General features: G+C 38.1%; 1 protein-coding gene and 1 pseudogene across 1 annotated transcript in view; both read left to right on the top strand.

The window, feature by feature from the left end:
- Positions 1 to 27554, top strand: part of GABRB1 (gamma-aminobutyric acid type A receptor subunit beta1) — a 431291-nt gene that overhangs the window by 15671 nt on the left and 388066 nt on the right. The window lies entirely within an intron of this gene.
- Positions 21937 to 23755, top strand: LOC110211381 (E3 ubiquitin-protein ligase PPP1R11 pseudogene; annotated as a pseudogene).

Raw genomic sequence — 27554 nt, 5'->3', positions numbered from 1 at the left:
CATGGCTAATTTTTACAGTGTTGTCAACATTGTATAAATTTTTGTCCAGATATTACATTAGTTCATTCAAGCCTCCCTGGGCTGATTTCTCCCAAATCATCCCTTTCATAATTTTTAAAAGCAAAAGAATATTCCACTACATATAGAATAATTCGTTCAGGCATTTTCCCAAATGCCCCCTAATTTCCAGTTATTTGCTACTAAAACAAAGAGAGTTACTAAAAATATCTTTTTGTACACGTGGGTACCATTTCTCTTTCTTTGATATCTTTAGAATATAAACCTGATAGTGTTATGACTGTATAGAAGGGAATACAGTTTACTATTTTGGGGGGCATAGTTTCAAGTTGTTTTCACAATGGCTGTACCAATTCATATACCTTCATCAACAGTGCATTAATATGCCTGTTTCCCACAATCCCTCCAGCATTTATCATTTTCACTTTTCATCAGCTTTGCAAATCCAAATGTGGGCATGAGGCAGAACCACAGAGTTGCTATAATTTGCATTTCTCTAATTATTAGTGATTTGGAGCATTTTTTTCATGTGGTTATTGATAGCTTTGATATCTTCCTTTAAAAAATGCATTTTTTAAAGTGCCTGTTGCTATCCTTTGATCATTTATCAATTAGTGAATGGCTTTCACAATAGAATACATCTTAAAAGTTTGCAGATGGATAGTCACTCCTGAACAAAATGGAACGTCACCAGGGAATCAGAATAGACCTTGTTTGATAGGCGACACTTCAGTTGAGCCTTGAAGGAAGCTAGGAATTTCAGGAGACTTGTGTTCTATTAAATCAAATATATGCAGTTAACAAAAAGAGGTATCATGACATTGTGTATAGATACTGGGCCTCAGAGTCAGGAAGACCCAGGTTCAAGTCAATTCTCTAACTAATATTGTCCATATAACCTTCATCAAGTCACATAACCTCTCAGTTCCCTGAGAAATTCTCTAAAACAATAAATTGAAGGATAGGTACCAATCTATTGGTGTTTGGACTTTCCTCATTGAAATTCTCTGATGGGGCAAACCCCCCAGGGTTCTGAAGGGTTCCAGTCCAACAAACTGGCTCTTCTCTCCTCACACCTCCATCAATGAAGCCTTAGATAATGCATATAGTTTCTTGCCATAACTATTTCACAGAGATATAGTAGTAAGCCAACGACTGTAGTAGTTCTTGATATTCATCTGATCATCATTTTTTTTTTGCTTTTTAATTTTGTTTTGGCCCCTATCTAGGTCAAAGATTCCCTACTCCCCCTGCCCCTGCCTTAGATTAGATATCCTCTCATCCTTTAAATGCATTAAGAACTGATCCTTCATTCCTCTCCAGATTTTTTCACTCCAGTATAGATGATCTCTATATATTTGTTGTGGTCCATTTGCTCATCACATATTCATTTCCTTTTGTGTCATTTCTGCTTCCTCATAAAGCATATCCATGAATAGGACTTTAGAATTCAAATATAGTGGCTATACTATACCATCCCTTGGTGATGAAAGAATTTTATATATATATATATATATATATATATATATATACACACACACATAAAAAAAAAACCTTTACAGATCTCTTCTGATTTTTTTTGGCCTATTTATTATCCTCCATCAAGTGATGTTCCTAAATGCCCTTGGAATAACTGCCTTTTGGGGTCTCTCATCAAGTGTGTGTGGGATTTTAGTGTTTTGGTTTTTTTTTTTTTTTTTGGCAATTGGGGTTAAGTGACTTGCCCAGGGTCACACAGCCAATAAGTGTCAAGTGTTTGGTCTGAGGCTGGATTTGAACTCAGATCCTCCTGACTTCAGGGCCAGGGCTCTAACCACTGCGCCACCCAGTTACCCCTCATCAAGCGTTTTTTAAGCTTGTTTTTCTTTCTACTGCTTCAGATGGAGATGCTACTCATGATCTTCTACTATCCTCTTATGTAAGTTTTAGATGAGATTTTATATTCTAAACTTATATTGCCTTTGATCGACATCTCTCTCCTTCATAAAGAGATCACCCATTAAGGTGATTCTTTTGGTCATCTCAATCTAATAATTTATTTACATGAATTAAATATCTTTAGGAAATGGTTTAATCTGTGTAAATGTCCATTCTTCTATCCATTTTCCATTATTTACATTAGCAATTTATTCAAATATATAAGGCAAGAATTTTTTTAACTGAATACCATATAATGCTCCTCTTTTATTATTTCTTCTTGTATTAAGTCACATTTTTTTAAATAAGTCAGTGCTTTGACACATATAGCAGATTTGGGAATAACTTCCACGTAAGTAATCATTGAGTTAAAATGCCAAATTAATTTTTATTATATTTTTTGATACTTAACATGTCTAGCACCTCATAATTCTTGCTCCATAGGCTTCAAGTTTCTGTATGATCTACCATTCTGAGGGCTCTGTCATTTCTTACTCCTAAGTCATAATTTACAACATATATTTTATGTCATCCTCATCTATGCCTACATTTATATTGAGGTCATTACAAGTCGTGTCATCATCTGCCTGATGTCATGGTCCCCTTTTGGAACGAAGGACAAACCACACACAAGGTCATTGGGTATCAAAGAAGATACTAATGTGGTTTGGAATTTTTGTCAAGTTGTCATAGCATTTTTCTGCTTCCTTGTTTGCCACAACAGATGTTAGTGCATAAGCTAAAAACATTTTTATGGTGGGGTTTTTTTAAATATAAGAACTATAATACCAGACGTACAAAAATCCCAGGAAATGATACTTTTGTTGCCTCAAGATGCACCCTAAAATCAACTCCACCAATGTCTGCAGTCGTTTCTCCAAGAAGAACCCATTTTGTATCTATCCAAATCAATTATAGTGTTTTTATGACTTCTAGTTGCATTCATAGTGAGACTATCAAGATGAATATGATTTAGTTCCTTCATTAATATGTCTACTAGGGGAACCTGGTTTAGGATTTCACATTTAAGACAACAAAAGCAAAGTTAATGTTTATAAATAGTTTAAAAACTGTAATTCTTAGAACCCTCTGGCCCCCTTTTCTGCCACTTTTCAATTTTCACTGATAGACTATAAAGAAGCCAAACCATACAGAAGGCCATTTTACATTTTCCTTTGTTCCATGGCTTGCTGTAGCCAAAGAATTCATCAGCAAGTGGCCAGACTGCTGGTAATGGGTCTTTCCATATTAGCTATGCTGATTCTCATTATAAAGGAACAGTCTGTCACTGGGACTATCTTTGAAGAATTTCCAGCGTTGTAGAATCTGCCAGAGCTTCTGCTCCACTGGCATATCTTTCAAGATATCAGGGTCACCTTTCCAGAATGAGGCATCAGAACAGGACTTTGAGAAGGGATTGTATCATTTTTTTTACACTGAAAAAATTGGGAAAAAACTGACAAAGATCAAACATTAGTGACAAAACCTGGATAATTCAGGAGAAAAAAAAAGGAAAAGTTTCATTTCTACCATACTTGGAAGCTACATTGTGCACTTATTTCAAAATATCACCTTTGTCTGAATCTTGTCATATCACATTCAAACTGTGATTTATCACTGCCAGTGAGAACAAAACAGCTAAATCACATGATGAAGAAGATTCTTTCCCCTGAACCCTTTGGCACATCCCAGAGGGAACAAGTGGGAGGAAAAGCTACTCTTCAAAGTGACTGCTAAGATTAAGGCAGTGGGGGAAGGGAGCACAATTAGGGTCAGGGTTAGCCCTAACCCTAATTGCACTTGATCCTAAAGGTCATTACTGGTGAATGAAAAAATAAAAAACCAAACTGAGATAGATATGTTCAGAGTTAAGGCTGTCAGCTCACTGACAAGAACTCAGATTTTCAGAAGTTTTGTATATGAGTAGAAGAACAGAAGGGAGCAGTGATAAACTTGAAAGAATGGAGCACTCCAAAGACCAGAACAATAACTTCAGTTCCAGGCAAGCTACTAAGCTATTCTGGGCTGATGTAAAATATGATTTTGTCAGACAACTCATGAATATATAAACTTGGGAGTTTTATTCCATGCCTTTATTGAAATCCAGCTCTTTTGAATTTCTGGAGCTTCATTGATTTTCAGAATCACAGAATTTCAGAGATGTCAGGAACATCTGCCCTATCCAACCCATAGCTAAAAAAGAATGACTAGTATCACATATCTAAAGAATAGTCTCTGAAAACCACCACTGAAGTGGAACATGTGACCTCCTGATGTAACCCTTTCCACTCTGAGATAACTTTGATTTTCAAGAAATTTCCTGCCCCCACCCCAGTATCAAGCCTATAGTTGCCTCTTCACAACTTCTACCCATTGCTGCTAGCTCTTCCCCATAGAGTCAAAGAGAACAAGTTTAAGCCTTCCTTCTCTTAAAAGCCTTTCAAATATTTTAAGAAACAATCATGTTCCCTGAACCTCCTCTTCTTAGGTTAAATATGCCCAGTTCATTTAATGGATTTTCAGATGGCATAGACTGGACGCCATTCAGTCTTCTACTTGTTCTCATCTTGATGTCCTTCCGAAAAATGTAGTGCCCTAATCAGAACAAAGCAGTTCAAGGTGAGGACTGATCAGAGCAGAATCCAGTGGGACTATTCCTAAAATCAATGCTACAAATAAAATTATTAACCTTTGGTCTGCCATACCCTACTGTTGACATACTGAGCTCACAATTTGCAAAAAAACAAAAACAAATCCTCTTCAGTTGAATCTGTCTAACCGTGTTTGTGTAAGCTGACTGAACCAAATGTGACTTAAACTGGTACATAGCAATAACCTGCATGAATTTAATATCACTGTACCTTGTACAGTTGCAAAGAGAAGAAACTATGTAGTCAATCAAAATGCAAGAGGTTTTTTTGGTTTTGGTTTTGGTTTATGCACAGGGCAGACCTTACGTATACATAAATAAGGCAACTGTCTACGTATACTACATGACTTCAGGACTGCAGAGAAGGTCATCATAACTTCACATACCTTCCCTAACCCTTCATATTCTTCCATTTAAGACATTGTTTTTTCTTTGCATATAAACACCCCTGGAAAGTGTAATAAGTTTAACTGTTACTTAGTTAGTGCTCATGTGATTGAAGGCTTTAGTAAAAGGTTTTCATAGAGAAAAGAAAAGGTAAATATTTTAGATGCTATATTGAAAAGATCCATTCCCCATGGTCTGCCCACCTACCCAAATCCCTTTACAGAAGCTGCTAGGTGTTTCTGACCTTCCATTTTCATTGCGTATAGGCTACACTTAAAACCCCATGCCTGAAACCTACAGATCTGATCCATTTTTGTAGGAAAGTAATAATTACTTGCTTTGTTCTCTTTGCCTTCTATTATGCTGTACAGGGAAGGCTAAGCAGTCTTCTTTTTAAGCCAATTAAATGTGTATGTATGTGTGTGTGTGCATAGATACATATATACACATACATACATTATGTATCACATGCACATATATGTATATATAATGATACATAGAAATATACATATTTTTCTATATATCTTGTTTCCCTTGTAATTCTATATATGTTATTTTATTCATTAAAAACATTATATAAGAAGGAGTACATTAGATTCACCAAACTGCCAAAGACTGGCAGACTACCATAACACAAAAAAGGGTAAGAGCCCTGGGTAGAATGAAATTCCCCAATTCAGAAATGTGGAGAGAAAGGCAAAGACAGACACTGATCAACCACTTCCATTCAAGTCAGGTCACTTGCTAGTCCCTGTTCCTGGCCCTCAGCTTCTTCCTCTGATGTTTAGAGGAAATATCTTACATTCTTCATTCCATGCTTTTAGGGCTCTGAAGGTTAGAAGTCCCTCCCTCCACTCTCATTTTACAGGACAAGTCAGGTTTAAGTCAAAGGGATTGGGAAACAGTCCACACAATCCAACCATAGAGATCACTATTTTTCTGGCTATAGTGAAGTGAGGGAGGCAGCAAGGTGTTTCAGTGGATACAGCACTGGTCCTGGAGTCAGGAAGACCTGAGTTCAAATCTAACCTCAGCCACTTAACTAGCTGTGTGACCCTAGGCAAGTCACTTAACTTCTGTTTAATCCACTGGAGAAGGAAATGGCAAACCACTCCAGTATCTTTACCAAGAAACTCCATGGACAGGATTGCCATGTTATGGTGCACAGAGTAATGAAGAGTCAGATATGACTGTACTAAAACAACAACAACAACAACAACAACAATCCAAATGAGGGAGCAAGTCATGCTGTCTCCCATTCTCAACAGTTTGATGATAACTTGGTATCAGTTGATAAGTAATGCTATTACCAAAGATAGCTGAGTAGGCAGACAATTCTGAACAAAGAACAATAACATAAAACAAAGCTGACAAGGAATAGCTATGTTATAGCTAAAATACTGCTTTCTCCATGATTTCTACTCAGATTCCCCCAGACAGAGGCAATTCCTATTCATAGTATTTTGTCTTTATGCAATGACATTTATCACTTTCAGCCTCACGTAATAGTTATTTTATGGATGGATGGATGTATTTGTGAGGCAATTGGGGTCAAGTGACTTGCCCAGGGTCAAACAGCTAGTCAGTGTCAAGTGTCTGGTCAGAGAGCAGATTTGAACTCACATCTTCCTGACTCCAAGGCTGGTGCTCTATCCACTGTGCCACCTAGCTGCCCCCATAATAGTTATTTTTATAATATCTTATTTCTTCCATGAAATTGTAACCTCCTTGCAGACAGGAATCAAGTTTTATTCATCTTTTTCTTTCCCACAATACAAAGGAATGTTGCAAATGTAGAAGGCACAGAGTAAATGTTTATTGAATTGGACTGAATTGAATATAGTATATTCTGGCAGGGGAGGGAGGTGGGAGGAATCAATTACTTAAAGAAAGTACTGACAATACTTGGTAATAATAGTGCCCTTTTTTCCAAATTCCATAGAAATGATCATTGCCTAGTACACAGTGCATAAAAGCACCTCACTGAGAAGGATAAATTATTTTCTATCACCTATTTATGCATTGTTCCTCCCTCATATGTACACATAAACAGACAATACATTACAGTATCTGTGTAGTGTCTCTATTGAACTGTATCCAGGTGGTTTCTGCATACTTTCTCAACTCTTCAAAATGATTTTGGATCATAACTTGAACCTATGTGGTATTACCTCCATTTAATGTCATCCAAAAATTTGATGAGCGTACTTCTCTAATATAGGGCGGCACAGGTATAAGCAATTCAAAATCATGGATAATACAAGTATAATCCTAGTCTTTGGAATCTGTTTTTACAATTACATTTGAAGGTCATAGTATTATATTGCAAAATTCATTTATTTTAGTGAATCCATGGTTTCATTGATGTGAGTTTTCTTGCCTTACATATAGAATACAATATCCTTAGCATGTGAAACTCTTGGAAGTGGTTCATGAAAGTACTGTGGATTTTCCTCTAAGACTTTTAACATTATGTTTGTACCAATACTCTCACTATATGATTGAACATCCATGTTTTTATCATATATTTGCTGGATTATATTGTTATGCGACTTCATGCATGTAAGTGCTCTTCAGCATTGTTCCACTTAACCACACTATACACTTTTCCATTGCTCAGTTTTGATTCACTGGAGATAATGTTGTTCTATGATTCACAACCATTTAATATTACCAGAAGAATACTAGTATTAAAAAGATGGGATTTTTCTTCAGAGAACAGTTTAAGATCATCAAAAACATATGAAGTTTCCCAAATGCTTTTTTAAAAAATAATCAAAACACAATAAACACAGTGGGATTTTATATTCTTTGTACTTTTTATTCAATTATATAATTATATGATCTATTACAGAAAATCATTTGTTCAAAGCCTGTCTATTTTTTTCTCATAGTCATTAAAGATTCCTTCAACCAAATATGAATACTCAGCTCTTATTGAGACAGAAAGTAGATGTATGGATCAGCGGTGAATTGCCATTTTAGACAGTATGATTGTTATTTTTTTTCTAACTATTCAGTATCTTCCTCTTTTCATATATTTGGAGGTCTGACCCCTTAATTACTTCAGAATTATATCACTTCTACCATAGACTCACATTTTTATTTGATTTGGTCCAAATATTCTTTTTATTATCATCTTTTTTAGTACCATTTCCAATTCTTTATAAAGCACATCAGGAGCTGATGTGTCAGAATTCAGATGTGGTGGTTCCACTGTCATTGATAGTTTAAAAAATTTAATAAAAATGACATGTTTGTTCCATGTTTTTATCTTTTTTGTTGTTCTTTTTCAAGTTGCATTTTGAGATGCCGTTAGGATGATTTGGCTTCTTGTTGTTGTTCAGTCATTTAGCTGTGTCCGACTGTTTGTGAGCCCATGGACCATAGCATGTCAGGCCCTTCTCTCCTCTACTATCTCTCAAAGTCTGTCCAAGTTCACGTTCATTGTTTCCAAGACGCTATCTATCCATCTCCTCTTCTGCCATCCCCTTTTCCTGTTGCCTTCAATCTTTCCCAGCATAAGGGTCTTCTCCAATCTGTCCTCTCTTCTCAGTATGTGGCCAAAGTATTTAAGCTTAAGCTTCAGTATGTGACATTTCAATGAATAGCCTGAATTAATTTCTTCAAGTGTTGATTGATTTGATCTCCTTGCTGTCCAAGGGACTCTCTAAAGTCTTCTCCAGCACCACAATTCCAAAGCATCAATTCTGTGGCTCTCAGCTTTCTTTATAGGCCAACTCTCACAGCCATATATTGCTACCGGAAAAACCATAGCTTTGATTATACAGACCATTATTGGCAAGGTGATGTCTCTGCTTTTTAGTATGCTGTCCAGATTTGCCACAGCTTTCTTTCAAAGAAGCAAATTTGTTTTTTATTTCATGGCTACAGTTGCCATCTGTAGTGAGCTTTGGGCCCAAGAATATAAAATCTGATGCTGCTTTTACTTCTTTTCCCTCTGTTTGCAAGAAAGTGATGGGACCAGTTGCCATCATCTTAGGTTTTTTTTTTTAATGTTAAGCTTCAAGTCAGCTTTTATACTTTTCTCTTTCACCCTCATCAAGCTGCTTCTTAATCTTCACTTTCTGCCATCAGAATGGTATTGTCTGCATTTCTGAGATTGTTGATACTTCTCTCAGCACCCTTACTTCTGGCTTTCAATTCATCCCTTTCTCCTTTATGTTTTCCTTTCCTTCTTTCCCTAGCTATTTGTAAAGCTTCATCAGATAGCCATTTTGCTTTCTTGCTTTTCTTTTTCTTTGGAATGTTTTATTTTTTTTTTTGCTACTTCCTGTACAACATTATAAACCTCCGTTCATAGGCACTCTACCTAGCAAATCGAATCCCTTAAATCTACTTATCACCTCCACTTTACATTCAAATTCATAAGGAATGTTATTTAGTCCATACCTATAAGGTCTGATGGTTCTCTCTTACTTTCTTCCATTTAATTCTGAATTTTTCAATAAAAAGCTCATGATCTGAAGCACATCAGCTCTAGGTCTTGTTTTAACTGACTGTATAGAGCTTCTTCACCCTTAGCTGCAAAGTATATAATCAATATGATTTCTATATTGACCATATGGTGATGTTCACTTGTAGAATTGACTTTTGGGTTGTTGAAAAAGGGTGTTTGCTATGTGTGAAAAGTGAGTTATGTTGATAAAACTCTATTAGTCTCTGTCCTGCTTCATTTTGTACTCCAAGACCAAACTTTGCTGTTATTCCAATTATCTTCCCATTTCCTACTTTAGCATTCTAATCCCCTATGATGAATGTAACATCATGTTTTGGTGTTATTTTTAGAAGATGTAGGTCTTCATAGAACTGATCAACTTTGGCCTCTTCAATATAAGTATTTGAAGCACACACTTTTTGAACAGTTTGTCTTACATTCAAACAGATATCATTATGTCATTTTTGAGATTATATGTGAGTACTGCTTTTCTCACCCTTTTATTGCCTATGAGGGCTACTCTATTTCTTCTAAGGGATTCTTGCCCACAGTAGCATATGTAATGATCACTTGAATTAAATTCACCCTTTTCCATCCATTTAAGTTTACTGACACCCAAGATATTGATGCTTAATCTTTCTATATCCTGTCTGACCACATCCAGCTACCTTGGTTCACAGGTCTACATTCTAGGTTTCTGTGCAATATTGATTTTTACAGCATTGGATTTTCTTTTCATCACCAACCACATCTACAGCTGAGCTTCCTTTCATCTTTGGCCCAGCCACTTCATTAGTACTAGAGCTACTTGTAGCTGTCCTCCACTCTTCCCAAGCAGTGTATTGGACACTTTCCAACCTGAGAATATCATCTTTGGATGTCACCTCTTTAATCATTTTAATACTGTCCATGGGGTTTTCTTGGCAAAGATACTGGAATGGTTTGCCATTTCCTTTCTCTTTTGTCGCAGCTCTCCACTATGACCTGTCCATCTTGGGTAACCCTGCATAGCATAGCTCATAGTTTAATTGAGCCATGCAAGCCCCTCTGCCCCAACAAGGTTGTGATCCAGTAGGGTAATTTGGCTTAATTATGTCTAATGTCATGCTTTCTGCAGTCTAGTCTTTTTTTTTCTTTCATTGATTTTAGTGATTCTATGACTTTGTGCTGCAGGTAATTTTGTAAACTCCTGGGTAGAATTTGCAGATCTGGACAGCATACTAAAAAGCAGAGACATCACCTTGCCAATAATGGTCTGTATAATCAAAGCTATGGTTTTTCCGGTAGCATTTGGTCCTTGGCCACTATGCTTCTGCTTGAAGAGATGATCAAGTATATAGTACCATAGTATCATAGATTTAGAGGTAGAATGAACCTTAGAGGACATTAAGTCCAACCTCTTCATTTCACTGATGAGGAAACTGAAGCTTAAAGATCTTTCCCTGTAGGATTACATGGCTAGTAGGTTTCTGAGGTTGGATTTGCACCTAGATATTCTTCATTTCAAGTCCAGTGCTCTATTCAGTCTGCCCTATTGCTGCACATAAACTTTTTATATGAAATGGTTGCTGGGTTCTTCTTAATGCTTTATTGTAGCATTTAATTTATATTGATTACATTCTTCCAAGGAAAGCTGATGATACATGCCAATACTCTTTCCTTTATGCATTTAAGTTGGGTTTTTTTTCGGCATCAATAAATCATTTGAATGGATCAGGCTAAAGTAATTATATGGTATATCTCATCTTTATCATTTCTTCTAATAAGGTGTTGATTTTGATCAGATTACTTAATGTCTGAAGATCTGAGCTCTTTTCCAGTAGGTGAGCAACTAAGTAATTAATTTTTTGGCAATGAAATAAAGAAAAATGTAAAATGGCTACAAATCCTGTGAAATTTATCATATAAGAAAATAATGAAGCTATGCAGTGAGAACTTAAGAGGAACTGGAAATCTTATAATTTCCTCTCTCATTCTTCCTTACTCTACTCTTGCTTCGCATTATTATCAGTTTTCTTCAAAGAGCAGATATAATTTTGGGTGGCAGGTTAGGGGAGGGGGATTCTTGCCCCACTTTTCATTGACATCCATGATATAGTCTTAAAACAGTTAACATCTAGAGGGTAGTTTGTTTGATCTGGTTCAGGACTGAAAGCTATGGAGATCTGAAGCCTACTGTTATTTTTCAGCTGATGAGATTCCTGGTCAATGGAAAGAAAGAATTATTCTCTATTCCAGGATCATCTATTTGTGTTATACCACAAAAAGAAAAGCATCAGTCCACCAAAATTTAAAGAGAGGAAATGGTAGGGAGGTTGGTTTACACCACAAAAGAATTCACTTCTGAGTATGAAAAAGCAGGAAAACACATTTTCCAGGAATATTAGAAAGAATGTAGCTCTTCATATTTTCCCAATGAATACTGAAAAAGAAATCTAGCAGTAATATGTAAAGGTCAGATCATTTTATCACTGTCATTTCAGAACTGGTAAATTGCATTATGAAATACAGATGGCATCTGGAGGTTAAAATAGCAAGTTATTATTACCAAAAAGCCTTATAGGAGATAGATTGTTTGTTTTTTGTCTTGTTGAAGAATGAATGTTAAAGGGATATGGCTCCTATTTTCCCTTCAGTAATGTATTAAAAGTATTAGATCAATAATAACAACAATAAGAATGGAAAAGAATAAAACTAAATTAATAAAAAAGATAGTCTTAGAATATTGATTAAGAGAAAACAAATAATTTAAAAGAAAATGTTCCATCCATATTGCAAAGATTCACAGGTGAGTTATCAAAAAGACTGGAAAATTCTAATGATCCTCTCATAGGTTTCCAAGACCATTCCATGTGTAACTAAATAAAAAGCCTGTATACTATTATTCTCACCCTAAAGCAGACATGAATCACTTAGTACCCAGGGGCCCTGCTCAAGAGCAGGAGTCAGTTAGTGATCATAGACAGAAGATGTAGAGAACATGGAAACAATAAGAAGGAGAGAATAAAATGGCTTGAAACTAAGTAGAGAAGAATGAAGAGGTCAGCTACTTCAAGCTGAGCCTAGATGAATCCAGATCAGCAAAGGAATATCGGCTTTGCAGCTGTCACTGGAAATTAATCTTATTGGAGGAAGACTGTAGTTTAGGAATTGATTGCAGGAATGGAGACTCCTCTACTATCTAAAGAGCTAGATGGGGTAAGGAAAGGCCTTTTACCCATTTGCACCCTGAAAAGTAGAAGCACTTCAGAGGTTTGTCTTCCTTGCTTGCTACTGCCACCTAAGTTTTTTTTTTTGGGGGGGAACCTCTCACAGGTTAGACAGTTGACTTGAATAACTTTACAGATTCAAGACTTAGGGACACCATTTTTATGAATTAATACTACCTCAGAGGTGAGCCAGGGAAACCTCCCTTTATAGCTCTGAAGACTCCAAGCTTAGAGATGCTCTTTCATCTAAAAGACATTAATACTGCTTCAGTGACCTGAGACCAGCAGCCAGAAGTGACATGGCTTAGCCCAGCAAGAGAGCAAAGACTCAGAAGAATAGCTGTGCCCAGCAAGTGCCAAGTGTTATACACTGTTCCTTAAGGAGATCAAGGACATCAATGTTTTTACATTCTGATTTCTGAACTGTCCTTGGGCACATGGGGTTCCTACTCATAGAGGCAGTTAGGTGGCATACTGGGTAACATTTTGGGCCTGAAGTTGAAAAAAACAAACAAAAACCCTGAATTCAATTCTGGCCTCAGACACTTACTAGCTGTACCACCCTGGATGAGTCACCTAATCTCTGTTTGTCTTAGTTTCCTCATCAATAAAATGGGGAAAATAATATTAGGGGATAATAACAATCCCTATGTTCCAGGTTTGTTGTGAGGATACATAGTAGGCACATTATAAAATCTAATTTCCTTCCTCTCTTCCTCAAAGGCAAGTTTCTGTAAGTTTGTGCTCATCTTCCCCTATGGAAACTTTGCTCATTGGTGGGAAAATGAGACCCAGGTTTATGGTTGGACTGTTCAGTTTTATAATTGCTCTTGTGTTTGCTTTCTGGTTTTAAGAGTTAATTGTGCCATTGTTACTGATTTATTTAAATAGGAAGCATACTCATGGTGGCTAAGGATCTAGAGTTGTAAGTATTAGATATTTAGCCCCACCTCCATAGTGTTACCCCTAATATCCTCAGAGTGAGTTGTAGTTCATGTAGCCAGCACCTTCAGGAAACACCAGCTCCCACCCTGACTGGACAGCATATATGCAAGTTGAAGTGAGCAAGCCAGTCCAGAGAGGTCTTAGAGAGAAGAAATGTCATGGCATGCCCATATTATACAAAACTTCAGGTGTCAGGAATTAAAACAACAAACCCTACATCTTCCCCTCTTCCCCACACAGAAACTATATATAGGAAAGGAGCACAGAGAGCACAAAAAGCCAGAGTATCCTGAAAAATACTAGGTTAGGGTGCTTGTAATTTTTTTCCTCTTCCCATTTTCTACTATGCCTCCATCTGTGTTCTTCAACAAAACATCATTTGAGTGTGTGGGTTGGAATATCAGATTGCTAAGGAATATTAAAGATATATAAACCCATGGGAGAATGGAAGAATTCATCAGAGCCAGACACACATATAGAATCATGCACAGACAAATGGAAAATCATTTTCAGGCATTTCCATATAAAGACAGACACATAGCTACCCTGCACATAGACCCCGAGCTCCAGTATTGTGTAGTAGAAAGAGCCTTGGACTTGAAATTGGGAAAATCCTCATTTGTTTACTCTCAGGCTCACACTAGTTGTGTGACCCATGGAAAGTCAATTAACCTCTGTCCTCAGTTTCCTCAACTGTAAAATAAAAGAATTGGATCCCATGACTTCTAAGGTGCCTTCTAGATCTAAATCTGTGATCCTGTAAACCTTGTTAATGATACCCAGATAAGGCAAAGATCAGTATTCTGGGCCAAGTAGGCATGTGACCATAAAAAAGGAAAGTGACTGAAGACAGTTGTTGGGGGAATGAGAGGAGTACTGTGGCATCCTAGGTTGAAGGTCCTGGTAAAGAGAAGTAAAGAGAAGAGACAAAAATTTTGGGAGGAAATGGAAAGCAAAGATTTTTGTGGGTTAGAATTTCACAGTGAAACTACAGCCCTAAAATCAACCTTGTGTAGCTCTTCAAGTATATATTTTGATATGTTTCATATTTTTTTCACTGATGAAGAAAACTCTTTTTAAATTATAAAACCCCATGTAAATGTAAGTTATTTTATATAAATGTTAGTATTGCCTATCTATTTAGACTGTAAGCTCCTTGAGGAGAGGGAACATATCTTATGTTTCTCATATGTCCTAGTACAATGATGGCCATGATAATTAATCATTTTTTGTTTATGAGCTCTGTTAATGATTACTGGCAGTATTTTGAACCTTGTTAGGTTAATAAAGAGGATATTTAAAAATAGGTAAATTTTTTAAAATAGAGATGTAAGTTCTTTGAAGATAGAAGTTGTTTTTGGAGTTTGTTATCCTCAGTAGCCCTAGCACTCAGTACAATTCTTTGAACAAGACAGGTATTTAATAAATGTTTTTTCAATTTTTAAATTGCATTATTCATATGTCACTATGGTGCCAACAATCTTTCTCATCTCTCCTTTTATGAAGCAGTTGTTTTTCTTGTAGTAATGAGTTTTTGCATAGAATAGTCAAGTTGTGGCAATGAAGCCAAATATGTGGCTTCAATTTTGGCTTCATTTACTAAGCAGACAAATTATCTTTGTTCTCTTCTATAAGAGACTTTGTAGATCATCTAGTTCAACCCCTTCATTTTGGAGAAACAGGCCCAGAATGATCTCTGGATTTCCATGTAAGCAAGATGGAAAATCAAGTCCCTGTCCTCCAACTCCAAATTCACCTTTTCCTAGCACCACAGCTCAGGGCAGACAGCTTCCAAACTGGTCAGAAGGACTGATTGGTGAGTGTGGAAGTCTGACAAAAACATATAGCTGGTAGCCTCCTTGATGATCCCCATAAAGCAAAAGAAGGCTCAACTAAAGCAGGTGAGATTCTGAGCTCTCCTGGTTGCCTCTAAATGAGCTACTTAAATTGTTTTCATGTGGGAAAAAGAAGACACTTTAAAAGGATATAATGCTTTGTATGCTGTAGTATACTGATGTTTTGGAAGGATTTCAGAATATTCAGGGAAGCAAGATTAACCTCAAAGAAAATAATTAATTGTTTCAGATTGCCAGATTTAATTATAGGTTTTTAAAAAAATGTGCTCAATTAATGTAGCTATCCAGTGAGCTGAGAATGAAGGAGCCCAGTAGTGAGCTTTTTAATTACTTGGATAGGTATAGGCCTTCCAGTTGTAGGCAAGCCAATGCCATTGAAATGGGCATGTGTAGTGTCTAAATATTATTCTAAACGTTGTGTTCTGCAAGTTGAGTGAGCCTTTTCCCCTGAGATATTAACTTAAACAGATTCTACCATAGTGGAAAGGAATGCTGAAGAGGGAGAGAAGGTGAGCCAAACTTCGAAAACAGAACAGGCCTATTTTACCAAAAATTTGAAACTACCCTTTGCAACAGGTTATTGAAAAACCATATTTGTATAAGGGGGCAGCTCAAGACAGAATTGTAAGATTAGACATGCAAAGGACATCTAGACTCCCCTTTCTGTATTCCTTTTACACCATAGTAGTGTACCATGAATTCAGAAATGTCAAGTCCTCAGGCTATCTCACCTCTCCTTCAATTCAAAAGTATTCTCCAAGAAAATATGATTACACTCTCTGGAACCAAGGTGTAAGTGACTCCTCCCAGGGTTATTTGCATTTTTACAGACTCTATTCACTTAATCCCTAAGGAGGCTAGTAAGTCTTCAGTGAATCTGGGGGGAAATATGTTTTTGGATGGAGGAACTGATTCTCACCTCAGAAATCATCCCTGGAAGGTGGCCAGCTATTTCAAAAGTCAACTTTCATTGAAGGCAATGACTTCATTCCCCTTGCTGCTGGGGTCATCACTAGCCTTCAAGAAAATTAACTTAGGTAGAGTAGGGGATATATCTAAAGCACCAGCAACAATGATAAGGTTTTAGCAACCCTCCTTTCAAGGTGTGGCAAAAAGCATCTTCTTTCTTCTTAGAGAGGGAAGATTAAGTTGGAGGCTTTTGTTTGAGTCCTTTTCATGCCACAAAAGCATTTCACCAGGCAGTGGTACCAATAAGTTTTTGGTGAAGTATTTTGTTTTCCTAGTTTCTATATCATCTATGTATGCTACAGTGTCAATTCTATAAGTGACTGTATTGCTATCTTCATTTGGGTTAACATTGTTAATATGTTGTTACAGTTAATTGCTAATAATGGCTTATATTTATTTAGAACTTTACAATCACAAAGTTCTTTTTACACATTATGTCAGTTGAACTTTCCAACAATCCTGTGAGGAAGACTGAATTATCCCCATCTTCTAGATAAGGAAATCAAGGTTCAGAGAATGGAATCAGTCAGTAAACATTTGTTAAGCACTGGAGGCAGCTAGCTGGCTCAGTGGATAAAAAGTTGGGCCTGGAGTCACAAGCTGTGTGACTTTAGGCAAGTCATTTAACCTCTATTTGCTTTAATCCACTGGAGAAGAAAATGGCAAACCCCATAAGGGTTGCTAAGAATCAGACACAACTGAACAGCAGCAACAAATGTGCCAGACACTGCTAAGAGCTGGGGTAACAAAATGAGTCCCTACTCTCCCAAAGTAAGGGCTAATAATGGCAGGCAGGGTCAGGTATCAGACCTGTGTCTCCTAATTCCAGTTCCTGCATTCTCTTGAACACTGTGTGGTTGTGTTGTGGTTTGTCCTTCCTTCTCCAAGAAGACCATGACAGCAGGAAGATGGTGCCATGACTTTCAGGTGAATTGGATTTAAGTGAATGAGGGCTGTGCAAAGTCACCAGCCTCACCTTCCCATAAAGAATGATCATAAACACTTTCACATGAGATCTGTAATCTGTGATGTAGAAGTTTACTCAGGTGATACAGACTACATAACCCACCAATGCCTACTTTGCCAGTGTAACTCTTGTCTATGACCTCCCATAATTTCACCAGAAAACATCCACCAAATGTACTGGATCTGCCACTGCAAGAGGCTGGCCATCAGTTAACCTTCACTCTCTCCCACACGACTAACTGATTTTTTAAATTAGTCATCTCTTTGATGTCATCCTTCAAAATCAGCTTTCTCATACCCACCATGTACCTCTAAGCTGCCCTTTGTGTGACATTCAGCTTTAACTCTTTAAAGATTAGAGTATGCCATGACTCATGGTTATACAATGTCACCAAAAGAATATTAGTATTCAAAAGGGAGGGTAAGCAGACAAGATTAATGTCAAGGTTGTGAACCTGTGTGACTGGAAGGGTGGTAGTACCCTTGATAGAAACAGGAAAGTCCAGCAGAGAAGTAATTTGGCAGGGGTGAGGGAGAAAGAATGAATTGTGAATTAGTAATGTTGAGTTTGAGATACTTATAGGGCATGTTTGAAATATCCTATAGGTAGCTGGAAATGTATAATTAGAACTTAGGATAGATGTGTATGTAGATTTGGGAGTCATTTGCATGGAGATGATAATTAGATTCATGGAAGCTGATGAAATTACCAAATAGCACGTAGAGGGAGAATAAAAGAACCCAGGGCAGACAACAAAGAGAACCTAAGGGAGACAAAGCAACAGATCAACAGAATAAGATTATTTTGTAAATGGGATTGAGAAAACAAAACGTGGTACAATGCACCAAAGGCTCAGTGAACTGAAGTCAAAGGGAAATAGTGATCTACGGAACTCCAAGGTCATGGGTACATGTACATTGATAACCCAGGAAGATGCTGACTCATTCTCAATACTTTGAATAGCTAAAAGTCAAGGAAGGAAATACTACAGATCCCACAACTACTAAAAAACTCATAGGCATAGAGGAACTCGCAGGATTTCTAAGACATGGTCCCAAACTCAGAAGTTTTATTCAGAATTCCATTCCAAGTCAAGGGGGAAAAGGACCTAGCAGGAAGGCTCATGCTTTACAGAATATTTCCATCACTTATTCAGCCTTAGCTCTGGTGAGAAAAAACTTTCCACTATTTTGCATAAATTATTTTCTCTTAAATTATCAGATATATTCCTGAGCTTGTGCGTCACATGATCCCTTAAAAAAAATCAACCCTGTTTAAGAAACACTTCCCCAGGGTTTTAAAGTTTTACCTAAAACAAAGGATTCAATATGACAATGGCACAGAAAAGGAAGAACTACAAAGTAAGAGCCTATGCGGGGCCACTGAAGCATATTTGGTGCTTATGCTGAAATTGGCATCTTCTATTTGATCAGATTTTTGGAACACTTTTGTTTTTTTAAAGAAGAGCTCATGTAAAGTAGGAACAACTAAGACTGTTTTTATATCAAAGTTGAAAGAGCAGGACCCTCAATCCCACAGTTATGAGGTTCTTTAAGGGAAACAATTTGTATTTTTTCCCTCTTCTTTTATATATCACACAATATAGCTTAACCATGCAAAGATTGTTTTTTTCTAACTCGGTTAAATGAAGTGCTACATTTCATCATCCTCCTATACTCGAACAAAACATGTGATATGGTTATCTTACCAAAATGTGATGGCTTTAAGTACAGGTCTAGCAAGGAACTCTGGGTGATCCATCCAAGGCCTAACCCTAAGGTTCATTACCAGGAATTTGGTCACCAAGTAATAAACATTCTGTCCACAGAAACTAATGAAACTATCTACAAAGGACATAAATTATGATTATAGATTTAAAATTGGATGGCACAATAGAGATCATCTAATCCAATTCTCTCATCTTAGAGATGAGGAAAAGGAGGCCCATAGAAGGAACATGACTTGCCCAAGGTCATAAAGGTATTAAGTACAGAGCCAGGATTTAACCCCAGCACCTCTTATGGTGAGAGAGGTTGTGATTTGCATCAGTGAAGACAGTATCCATACTGAGATTATAAAATTTTTGAATAATAATAGCTTGCATTTATATAGAGCTTTGAGGTTTGCAAAGTGCTTTACTCATTTGATCCTTACAAGAACACTAACAGGTAATTGTTATTATTTTCTCCATTCTACTGATGGAGAAACTGAGAATGACTTAGGTTAAATGATTTACCTTGGGTCACAGCAAGTAAATGTCAGAGGCAGGATTTGAACTCATATTTTCCTGACACTGAGACAATACTCCAAGAAGAAAATTTTATCCTACAGAAAGGGATGGTCCTGGGCTCCAAAAGCTACAAAGAAGTAAAAAAAAAAAAAAAGATAAGGACCAAGAAAAGGTCATTGGATTCAAGAAATATATACTTGGCAACTTTGGGGAGAGTAGTTTCATTAAAATATTGGGGTCAGAAGAAAGAGTGAAAAGGGCTTAAAGGTGACAGAAGGTAAAGAAATACAGGAATTTTGAAGGAATTTTTTTGTGAGAGGAAAGGGGGAAGCATTTTATAAACCTTAAAGCACCACAGAAATATTAGCTCTTCTCCTTATTAATGTCAAGTGTATACTCCAGAATTGTCAGGAATTGCTTGCTTGAGGGTTGTAGGCCCCACACCAGCCTTTATCTGTGCCTTCCAGCCCTACCACTGGGTCTGCTCAGATGGACTTTGAGTTATCAGTTACAACCCAAGAAAGAGATCTAGGAGTCATTTAGACTATTCTCTAAGGATTGTAGTTTAATGTACCATTGCAAATGATAAAGCCAACAAAATAGTGCACATGCTTATGAAGGGTGTTGGAAAGGAAAACAGAAATACAATTTTGACAACTTGATGAAGTACTCGGCTGCCAGAGAAGAGCAACTAAAATTATTAAGCAAGAAAATGGATGTATGGAACTATAGTGGACCAAAGAGAGCATAACTTTTCAATCTAGAAAGAAAAATGTGGAGAAGGGGAAATGAGCATACCTGATAAAATCATGAAGGCTATGGACAGTATAACAGTCTGTCAGCAACTCCAGGAAGACTAGAAGTAATGGCTCACCTTTTGGGGTTTTAAGGCTGTTTGAAGACAAAAGGAAGTAATGACTCAGTGATAATAAGCTTATGAAACATCAACCCAAGAAATAATACAGGAATAGGGATTAAACCTGTGTTTTCATTAATATAGCTTCTGAATGAAGAAACTGTCTCTTCTCGTGCAAGTCAGCACCTTCTTTGTAATTTCTAGTTTAGAGAGCTGTGTACAGTACAAAGAGGCTAAGTAGTTTGCTTAGAGTTACACAGCCACTGTATGGCAGGGGTGGGCCGTCTTAGTTTAAAGGCTACCTCTCTGTCAACTACATGATGCTGCTTCCCTGATGATATAGGATGGAAATATAAATAGGTTCAAAACGGCTAAGTTAAATTCAAACAAAATAAATTTATGCCAGGTTATTATTATTGTTGTTATTTGTCCTTCATTCTCAAAGAGGACTATGATTTTAGGAAGGAGATGTCATGATTTGCAAGGGAATTGGATTTAGGTGAGGCAGGGCCGTGCAAAGTCACCAGCCTCACTCTGTGCTCCAGAGCCACCTAGCTTTAGTGGTGAGATATAGATCAGGACTACAGGAGATGCTGGGATGCAGTGAGAGGTCTTGGTCTTTTTAAGCTAAGGTCTTTCCCCTTAGTTTATCTGTGGCAATGCACATTCAGTGATTAAGACTAGGTTAAAAATGAGGCAAAGAATGGCCTCTTTTAAGTAGTCAAAAGAAAAGGGGGAAAAAAAATCAACCTGGGAAGGGAACACCTTCAAGGTTTCTCAACAAAACAGAAATAATTGCTATTTACACTGGTGGCAGAGCCATCAAAATCCAAACAATGACCAAGTGAGGCTTGGGCTGGGTAAGGCATGGCCACTAGGTTATTAAAAGAAACTGAAGATGTTAAGGATCATATCCCTAGTCTCTTGAGGTTGTTCCTTTTTATGACAACGCATTATATATTCTTTGGCATAACTACCAGAGACAGAATACTGGATTAGATGGACCCCATGAGATCTACTAGCATGGTGTCTGAAGTATTTTCTGTAAGTATTTATATTTCATTGATGCTATACTAAAGGAAGTTCATAGACACAGTCTATGCCCTTAAGGAATTCATAAGACATTAATTAGCTTTTCGGCCATATTCAAGTATGCACGACATTGCATAGGAAACAGTACCCTTAAGGGACTTGTATTCTTAGTAATCTCTCTTTTGCCCAAGGATAATCATAAGCCTTTCAGGAAATGAAAATTAGCTCTTTATCAAGGAAAGTTTGGGAGTCCTTGAACTAGTCTTTTGGGTCTTCCTACTTATCCTTCTTGTCTCTTTCGGTTAGAACTTTCCTCTGGGCAATGGAAAGAAAAGAAATTTCCAATTCTAATTAGATGTTGCCTCAGCCCCATTACGTCACTTCCTGGGGCTTCCATTTTTTTTTTTTTCCTCTTTTGTAAAACGAGGTGAATACCCGGAAGCCAGGGGCCGGAAGTGGGGGCGGTAGGCTGGGTGAGGGGCGAGACCCAACAGGAGAAACAACTGGACCCCGACTCCTACTTCCTTCGACCCCGGGGGGCTTGTACTCCGAGGGAGCCAGGAAGAGGGAAATAACGCCTCGGCCCGACGTCCCCCTCCCACCCTCAGCCCCCGCCATGGCAGAGACCAAGGCTGGGCGGAACGAGACCATGAAGGAGAACTCGGTTACCGTGACAACCGAAGCGGTGGCGCGCGGCGGGGAGAGCCGCAGCCTCACCCTTAAACTTCTGAAGCCGAAGCCGAGCAAGAAGGTGGAGTGGACCACGGACACTGTGGACAATGAGCACCTGGGCCGCCGTTCGTCCAAGTGCTGCTGTATCTACAAGAAGCCTCGGGCCTTCGGCGAGAGCTCCACGGAGAGCGAAGACGAGCACGATGAAAGCTGTGATCACACTCACTGTATTCGGGGCCACCGGAAGGGACAGCGTGGCCCGACCGCCGGCCGGTCCCCAGCCGCTCTCACCCAACCCCCGCCTGATCCGTGAAGCCCCGAGCTTCGCCCTCCTCCCCGCGGCCCTCCATTTGTCTGGCCTCGAGTGTATCTGTCACTGCTTGGGGATTAAACCCACGGTTTGACCCTCCCCTTCCTGGCCCCCCGGTTTGCTGGAGGGAATGGGGAGGGGAGGACGCGCAAAAATCCTGGAGTCCTGACTTTGCTGCTGTTTGAGAACCCAGGCTTCTGGACTCCTGCCCTGGAGGGGCCCTGCAGGGACCCAGGAATCTAGCTCATTCCTCTTCCCCCATACCCATCCCTGTTCTCAAGGACCTTGGCATCTTTTACCCAAGTGTCCAGCCCCATTCCCATCTAGCCATCTGTTCTCACTGCCAAATTCCGTTTCCTGGGATCCACATCCTCTCAACTCCCAATCCTCTGTTCTCTGAATCTCTAGCACACTCAAGAGTGGGCTTCATTGTAAACCCAGCTTTCCCTGCCAGGCCTCAGTCCCAGCCAAGACCCAGGTGTTCACTCCCTTTAATGGCCAATTGCCCAACTGCCAAACTATATTCTAATCATGGCTTAAAGCACCTTCTCCAAAGTAGTATATGATCTTAATTCTTACTCATCAGCTGGAAAAGAGGTCAGGTTATGTCTTAGCGTCATCAGTAGGCTGGAAAATGTCTACTCCTTGCAAAGAGGCATACATCAGGGGGTTCTTACTCCCCATGCCTCTGCTCACTACTACTAAAAATGTCTTCAGAAGGGGTTGAAGAGAGAAGGGTAGTCTCTCCCAATTTCCATGTCCTTTTTAGGCCTTTTGGCAAAGGAAGGTGACATTCTGGTTGTGGGGGTTTGATTCCCTCAGTTTTCTGATTTTCCCGCAGCAGAGGTTGGATCCCATATTGAGGGGAACCAGAAGATGGAGAGGGAGCAAAGATTTTGGTATTCCTTCCACCTGCCTCACTTATTACAAATAAGTCTAGAAGAGCACCACTAATTAATAGGCCCCTCCACTCATTTCTTGGGAGTGAGTGATCTGCTATCTGCTGTGTACTTACACTCATCTGCAAAGGTCAATCAATCCACCTCTTAACTAAGATTTCATTTATTGCCACAGGTCTCAAAATGAGTAACCCAACATTTAAAAAAAAATTAGGGTGCTCAACCAGGTAATAGTCCCTTCCATCTCTGACTTTCAGTGATTCTTTGAATATGGCAAATGGCATATTAAATACATTCTTTCATTTAATAAGCATTTATTAAGTTCTTTCTGTTTCTGGGGCACTGTGTTAGGTATTGAGGATCCAAAGACACCCCCCCAAAAAAAGTTTATATGTTCAAGATTAAATTCTACTGAAGGGAGGAAATGAAGGCATGAGTTTAGTAATACCGCATAATGGCGAATACCCCCAAATAAAGTAGAGCAGCGCTCTCTCATACTGCAGCTGAGGATTGTCTATATGTGGCTCACCTTTAGGTCTGTGAGCATGGCTAGAAGGAACCAGTTCCTTTTTCTGGGAGTAGCCATAAAGAGGTGTGGACTGGTTCTATGTTAACCTTCAATTGGAGAATTAACTGGAGATCAAATCACTTTTACTAGAACAGGTCTATTCCCTCTCTGTTCAGCAGGACAACACAAATACCTACATATAACTTGAAGTAAAACCTTTGGCTTTCATTTTCTTTTGTAAAAGCTCTAAAATTATCTGGAAAGACTGACCCAGAACCATAACTAGAGTGGGATAAGCATGACTTTGCTGCTAGGGTGCCAGAATTTAGAGGGCATTGATGACAGTTACACTCCTCCCAAAGCAAAGAAACGAATGAGCTTAGCACTTGGCAAAAGTCTTAAAATAGGAAGCTGCCAAATGGTATATGATTTTACCACCTCCCTTCAAATGCCACTGCCAAAGCCAAAGTGATTTTCTTTTGGATATATGTCCACCCCCACCCCAATTGTATTTGGCTTTTAAAAATTTGAGGTTTATCTGCTGCTGGTTCTGGGAAGGAAGGGTTGGCACTTGTCTCAGATCCCAAAAATTCTGGCTACAGTTTTGTTGAAACTCAGTTCATAATTACAGATATCTTTCTGTGGAGGCTAAAAGCGCTTTAGGGAAAATCTGTCATGGAAAGGGTATATGTGCATTTGACCAATAGTTCATAAAGAAAAGAAAAGGTCCCTTGGGTAGGAAGCCCATTCTTGTTCTTACAAGCACCTCAGTTGTGTCTGTGGTCATATAGGACTGCTTTCTAAAAGCCTTCCAGTACGTTTTCTGTGCTAGCAGATATCTGTCAAATGGGAGTCACAACAGCCTACTAAGAGACAAATTTCTATGCTAAGTTATATATCAACATACTCTGTCCTCAACTGGTTAAAGCAAACACATGGAATGCCCCCTTCTTTCTGCAAAGTATTACAAAAATGAAACGAACCCATCCAGATTATCTACTCACCAAGCAACTTGGAAGGTAAACAGCCAAGGAAAAACTTGTCTTAGTGTATCAGTGTAACTCAGGAGAGAATATTTGATTTTACTTTCAGAAGCATTAAATTCTAGTCTTCATAGAATTAGCTTCATCTTGTAGATTTCTCTTGCAATAAATGTAGTTTGTATGCCCAATCAGAGAAAATACCAAAATATTGGTGAACTAATCCCCAGAGAGACGTTCTATGGGGCTGAAAATCCTAGGGAGAATTAGTTATTATAATAAGTAAAACAAATAGAATAATATGTTCTGTGTAGGCATCCCAAATGATGCCTATTACCACTTGTTTCCCAATGGAGTAATGTTAGATCAGGGATTATTAGGTTGTGGTCCAGAGACCCTTAAGGAGTCAGTGATAGATTTCCAAGGGTCTGTGAATGTGAATGAAAAGAAAATACATCTTTATTTTTACTATCCTTTGTTTTCCTTTGTAATTCTATGTACTTACTTTATACATTTAACAATGTTATTCTGAGAAGAACTCCGTAGGCCTCAACTGATTGCGAAAGGCATGTATGACATAAAAAAGTTTTAAAAACCTCTGTGTTCAATGCTTTCAGCATTCTTTGTCCTCACTTCAGCAGGAGTGGGTGGACTGACTGATTTCATCAGAGTAGTTAATAAGAAGAAAGTGAAATTCACTATTTTGAAAGTCTCTGAAAATGTCTGAACAAATACTAACTGATTTCAAGCCCCAATGGTAAAGGGAATGTGAAGACTGGCAATTCAGGTACTACAATCTTTCAGAGTAGAAATGGCCTCAGAATGAGTCAAGTGAACCATACCAATAAAGATGGCCAGATAACTGCAGACGAAAAGGTGGCCGATACCCTATGCCTCCACCTAAGTGCTTCCAGTAATTCAAGGTTGGTTACTACTATTCATATTAAATATTTTCCAGTCAGTAGGTAGTGTCACATTCCAGAATTTTTATGGCCAAGAATGATGAATTAATGGCCTGTGGTGAATCTGCAATAATCATATTCAGTGTTCTATGTAGTCATTAGGTAACACACAATCAGTTAAAATAACTATTAAAAACCATTTGCTTAAAAATATTTGGGTAGCAATTAGAATACTTTTAATTTTAATATTTCTGGAATAATTTTACATGCAATTTGAATTTCTTAGTATGGGAGGAAACCCTTACAAATGAGCTAATCAAAATATCAGCTGCCTCCGGACAAGATGCAATTCTGAAAAACTCAGTGCTGATGCTCAAATTTGCCTCCCACATATTTTGGGGAATGCTTATATTCTATGATAAGCAAAATCTGTCAATTATTTTTTCTCTATTCTAAGGAAGCCAACAAAGATGAAACACCTGCATTTCTATTGTCTGAATGCCTGTGCTGAACTGTGCCATGGGCTATATTTCAATAATGATAATAGTGACAGTGATAATGAGAGCTGACTTTATATATTATTTCAAATTTGAGAAAGCACTCACATCAGCCTTGAGAGGTGGGCACTACAGTTTCTTTCCCATTATAGACATGAGGAAGCTGAGGTTTAGAGAAGGCAAGTGACTTGTCTATAGTCCCATGGCAAAGAAAGTCTGAGAAATGTTTTAAAACTAGGTATTTCTGGTTCCAGATCCAGTGTTCTATTCATCATGTGGCAATATCTCTTGAGAAACCAGAAAAATAAAATTAGGCATGATAATAAGTAAAGCAATTCTCCAAATTTATTTGGTCTTAGGTGCCAAATTATAGAAGAAACTAAAGACCAGCAGATTGTTCCAGACATGTCCTTGCCAATTTGGCGTGCCCTTTTAATTTTGAAAAAAAATAAGAATTTTTCTAGGGAAGTGATCTCCTCCATAGTTGAATAGATTGGCTCATAGTTTGCCCCTCAACGAGCTTGCCATTATTTGACTATTTTATTAAACATTAAGTCATCTTGTTATGAGTTCTGCTTCTTCAGGTGAATAGCCCTGTGGGTTTTCTTTCATTGTGAATCTCATTCAGTCTGAATGATATTCATCCATTTTTATTTTCTGTACACACCCTCAATCTTCATGTCTGTAAAGAATCATGACGCATCTAATACTGTGAAGATTGATCAGAGTCAAATGTGTCTTTTTTTCTGCATCTTTATTGAATTATTCAGTATCCTATCTACTCCACAACTTATGGGAGATTGAAATTTTCGATACCCCAGGTCTAATCTGATGTAACACAGTTGATAAATCAAACTACACTGAGTTAAGAGAAGGCTTGTAAGCCATTTACACCAAATTCCACTAAGAATAGAACTGAAAACCAACAGGGTCATTCCTCATAAGATTCTTTGCAGGCCTGAGCTATTCCCATCAGATTTTCAAGGACTCTAGTTCAGGCAAGATTTGAATCAATGTCTTTTCGATAAGACAGGGATTAATTTGTTAGTCCGGCCTTTTGCTGACATAACTGAAACAGGCTTTCCCCAGAGAGAGGCTATGCTTTTTGCTAAGTAATTTGAAGGAGAATTTCTGTGGTGCTTTCTTACTTAAGTTGACAAATTCACTTTAAAGACTCATGAATACAGAGTAGGCAATAAGAATGTCATTCAAAATACACTAATGTTTCATAAGGGTTCACTTTTTCACTTTGCTCTGGTTGATAGGAACACTTACCAAGTGGTTTTCAATC

This window comes from Phascolarctos cinereus, unplaced genomic scaffold (assembly GCF_003287225.1).
Source record: "Phascolarctos cinereus isolate Bilbo 61053 unplaced genomic scaffold, phaCin_HiC Scaffold_9;HRSCAF=440, whole genome shotgun sequence".
Classification (NCBI taxonomy): Eukaryota; Metazoa; Chordata; class Mammalia; order Diprotodontia; family Phascolarctidae; genus Phascolarctos; species Phascolarctos cinereus.
Note: the sequence above shows the minus strand (reverse complement) of the source record. Positions and strands in the feature narration are given on the sequence as shown.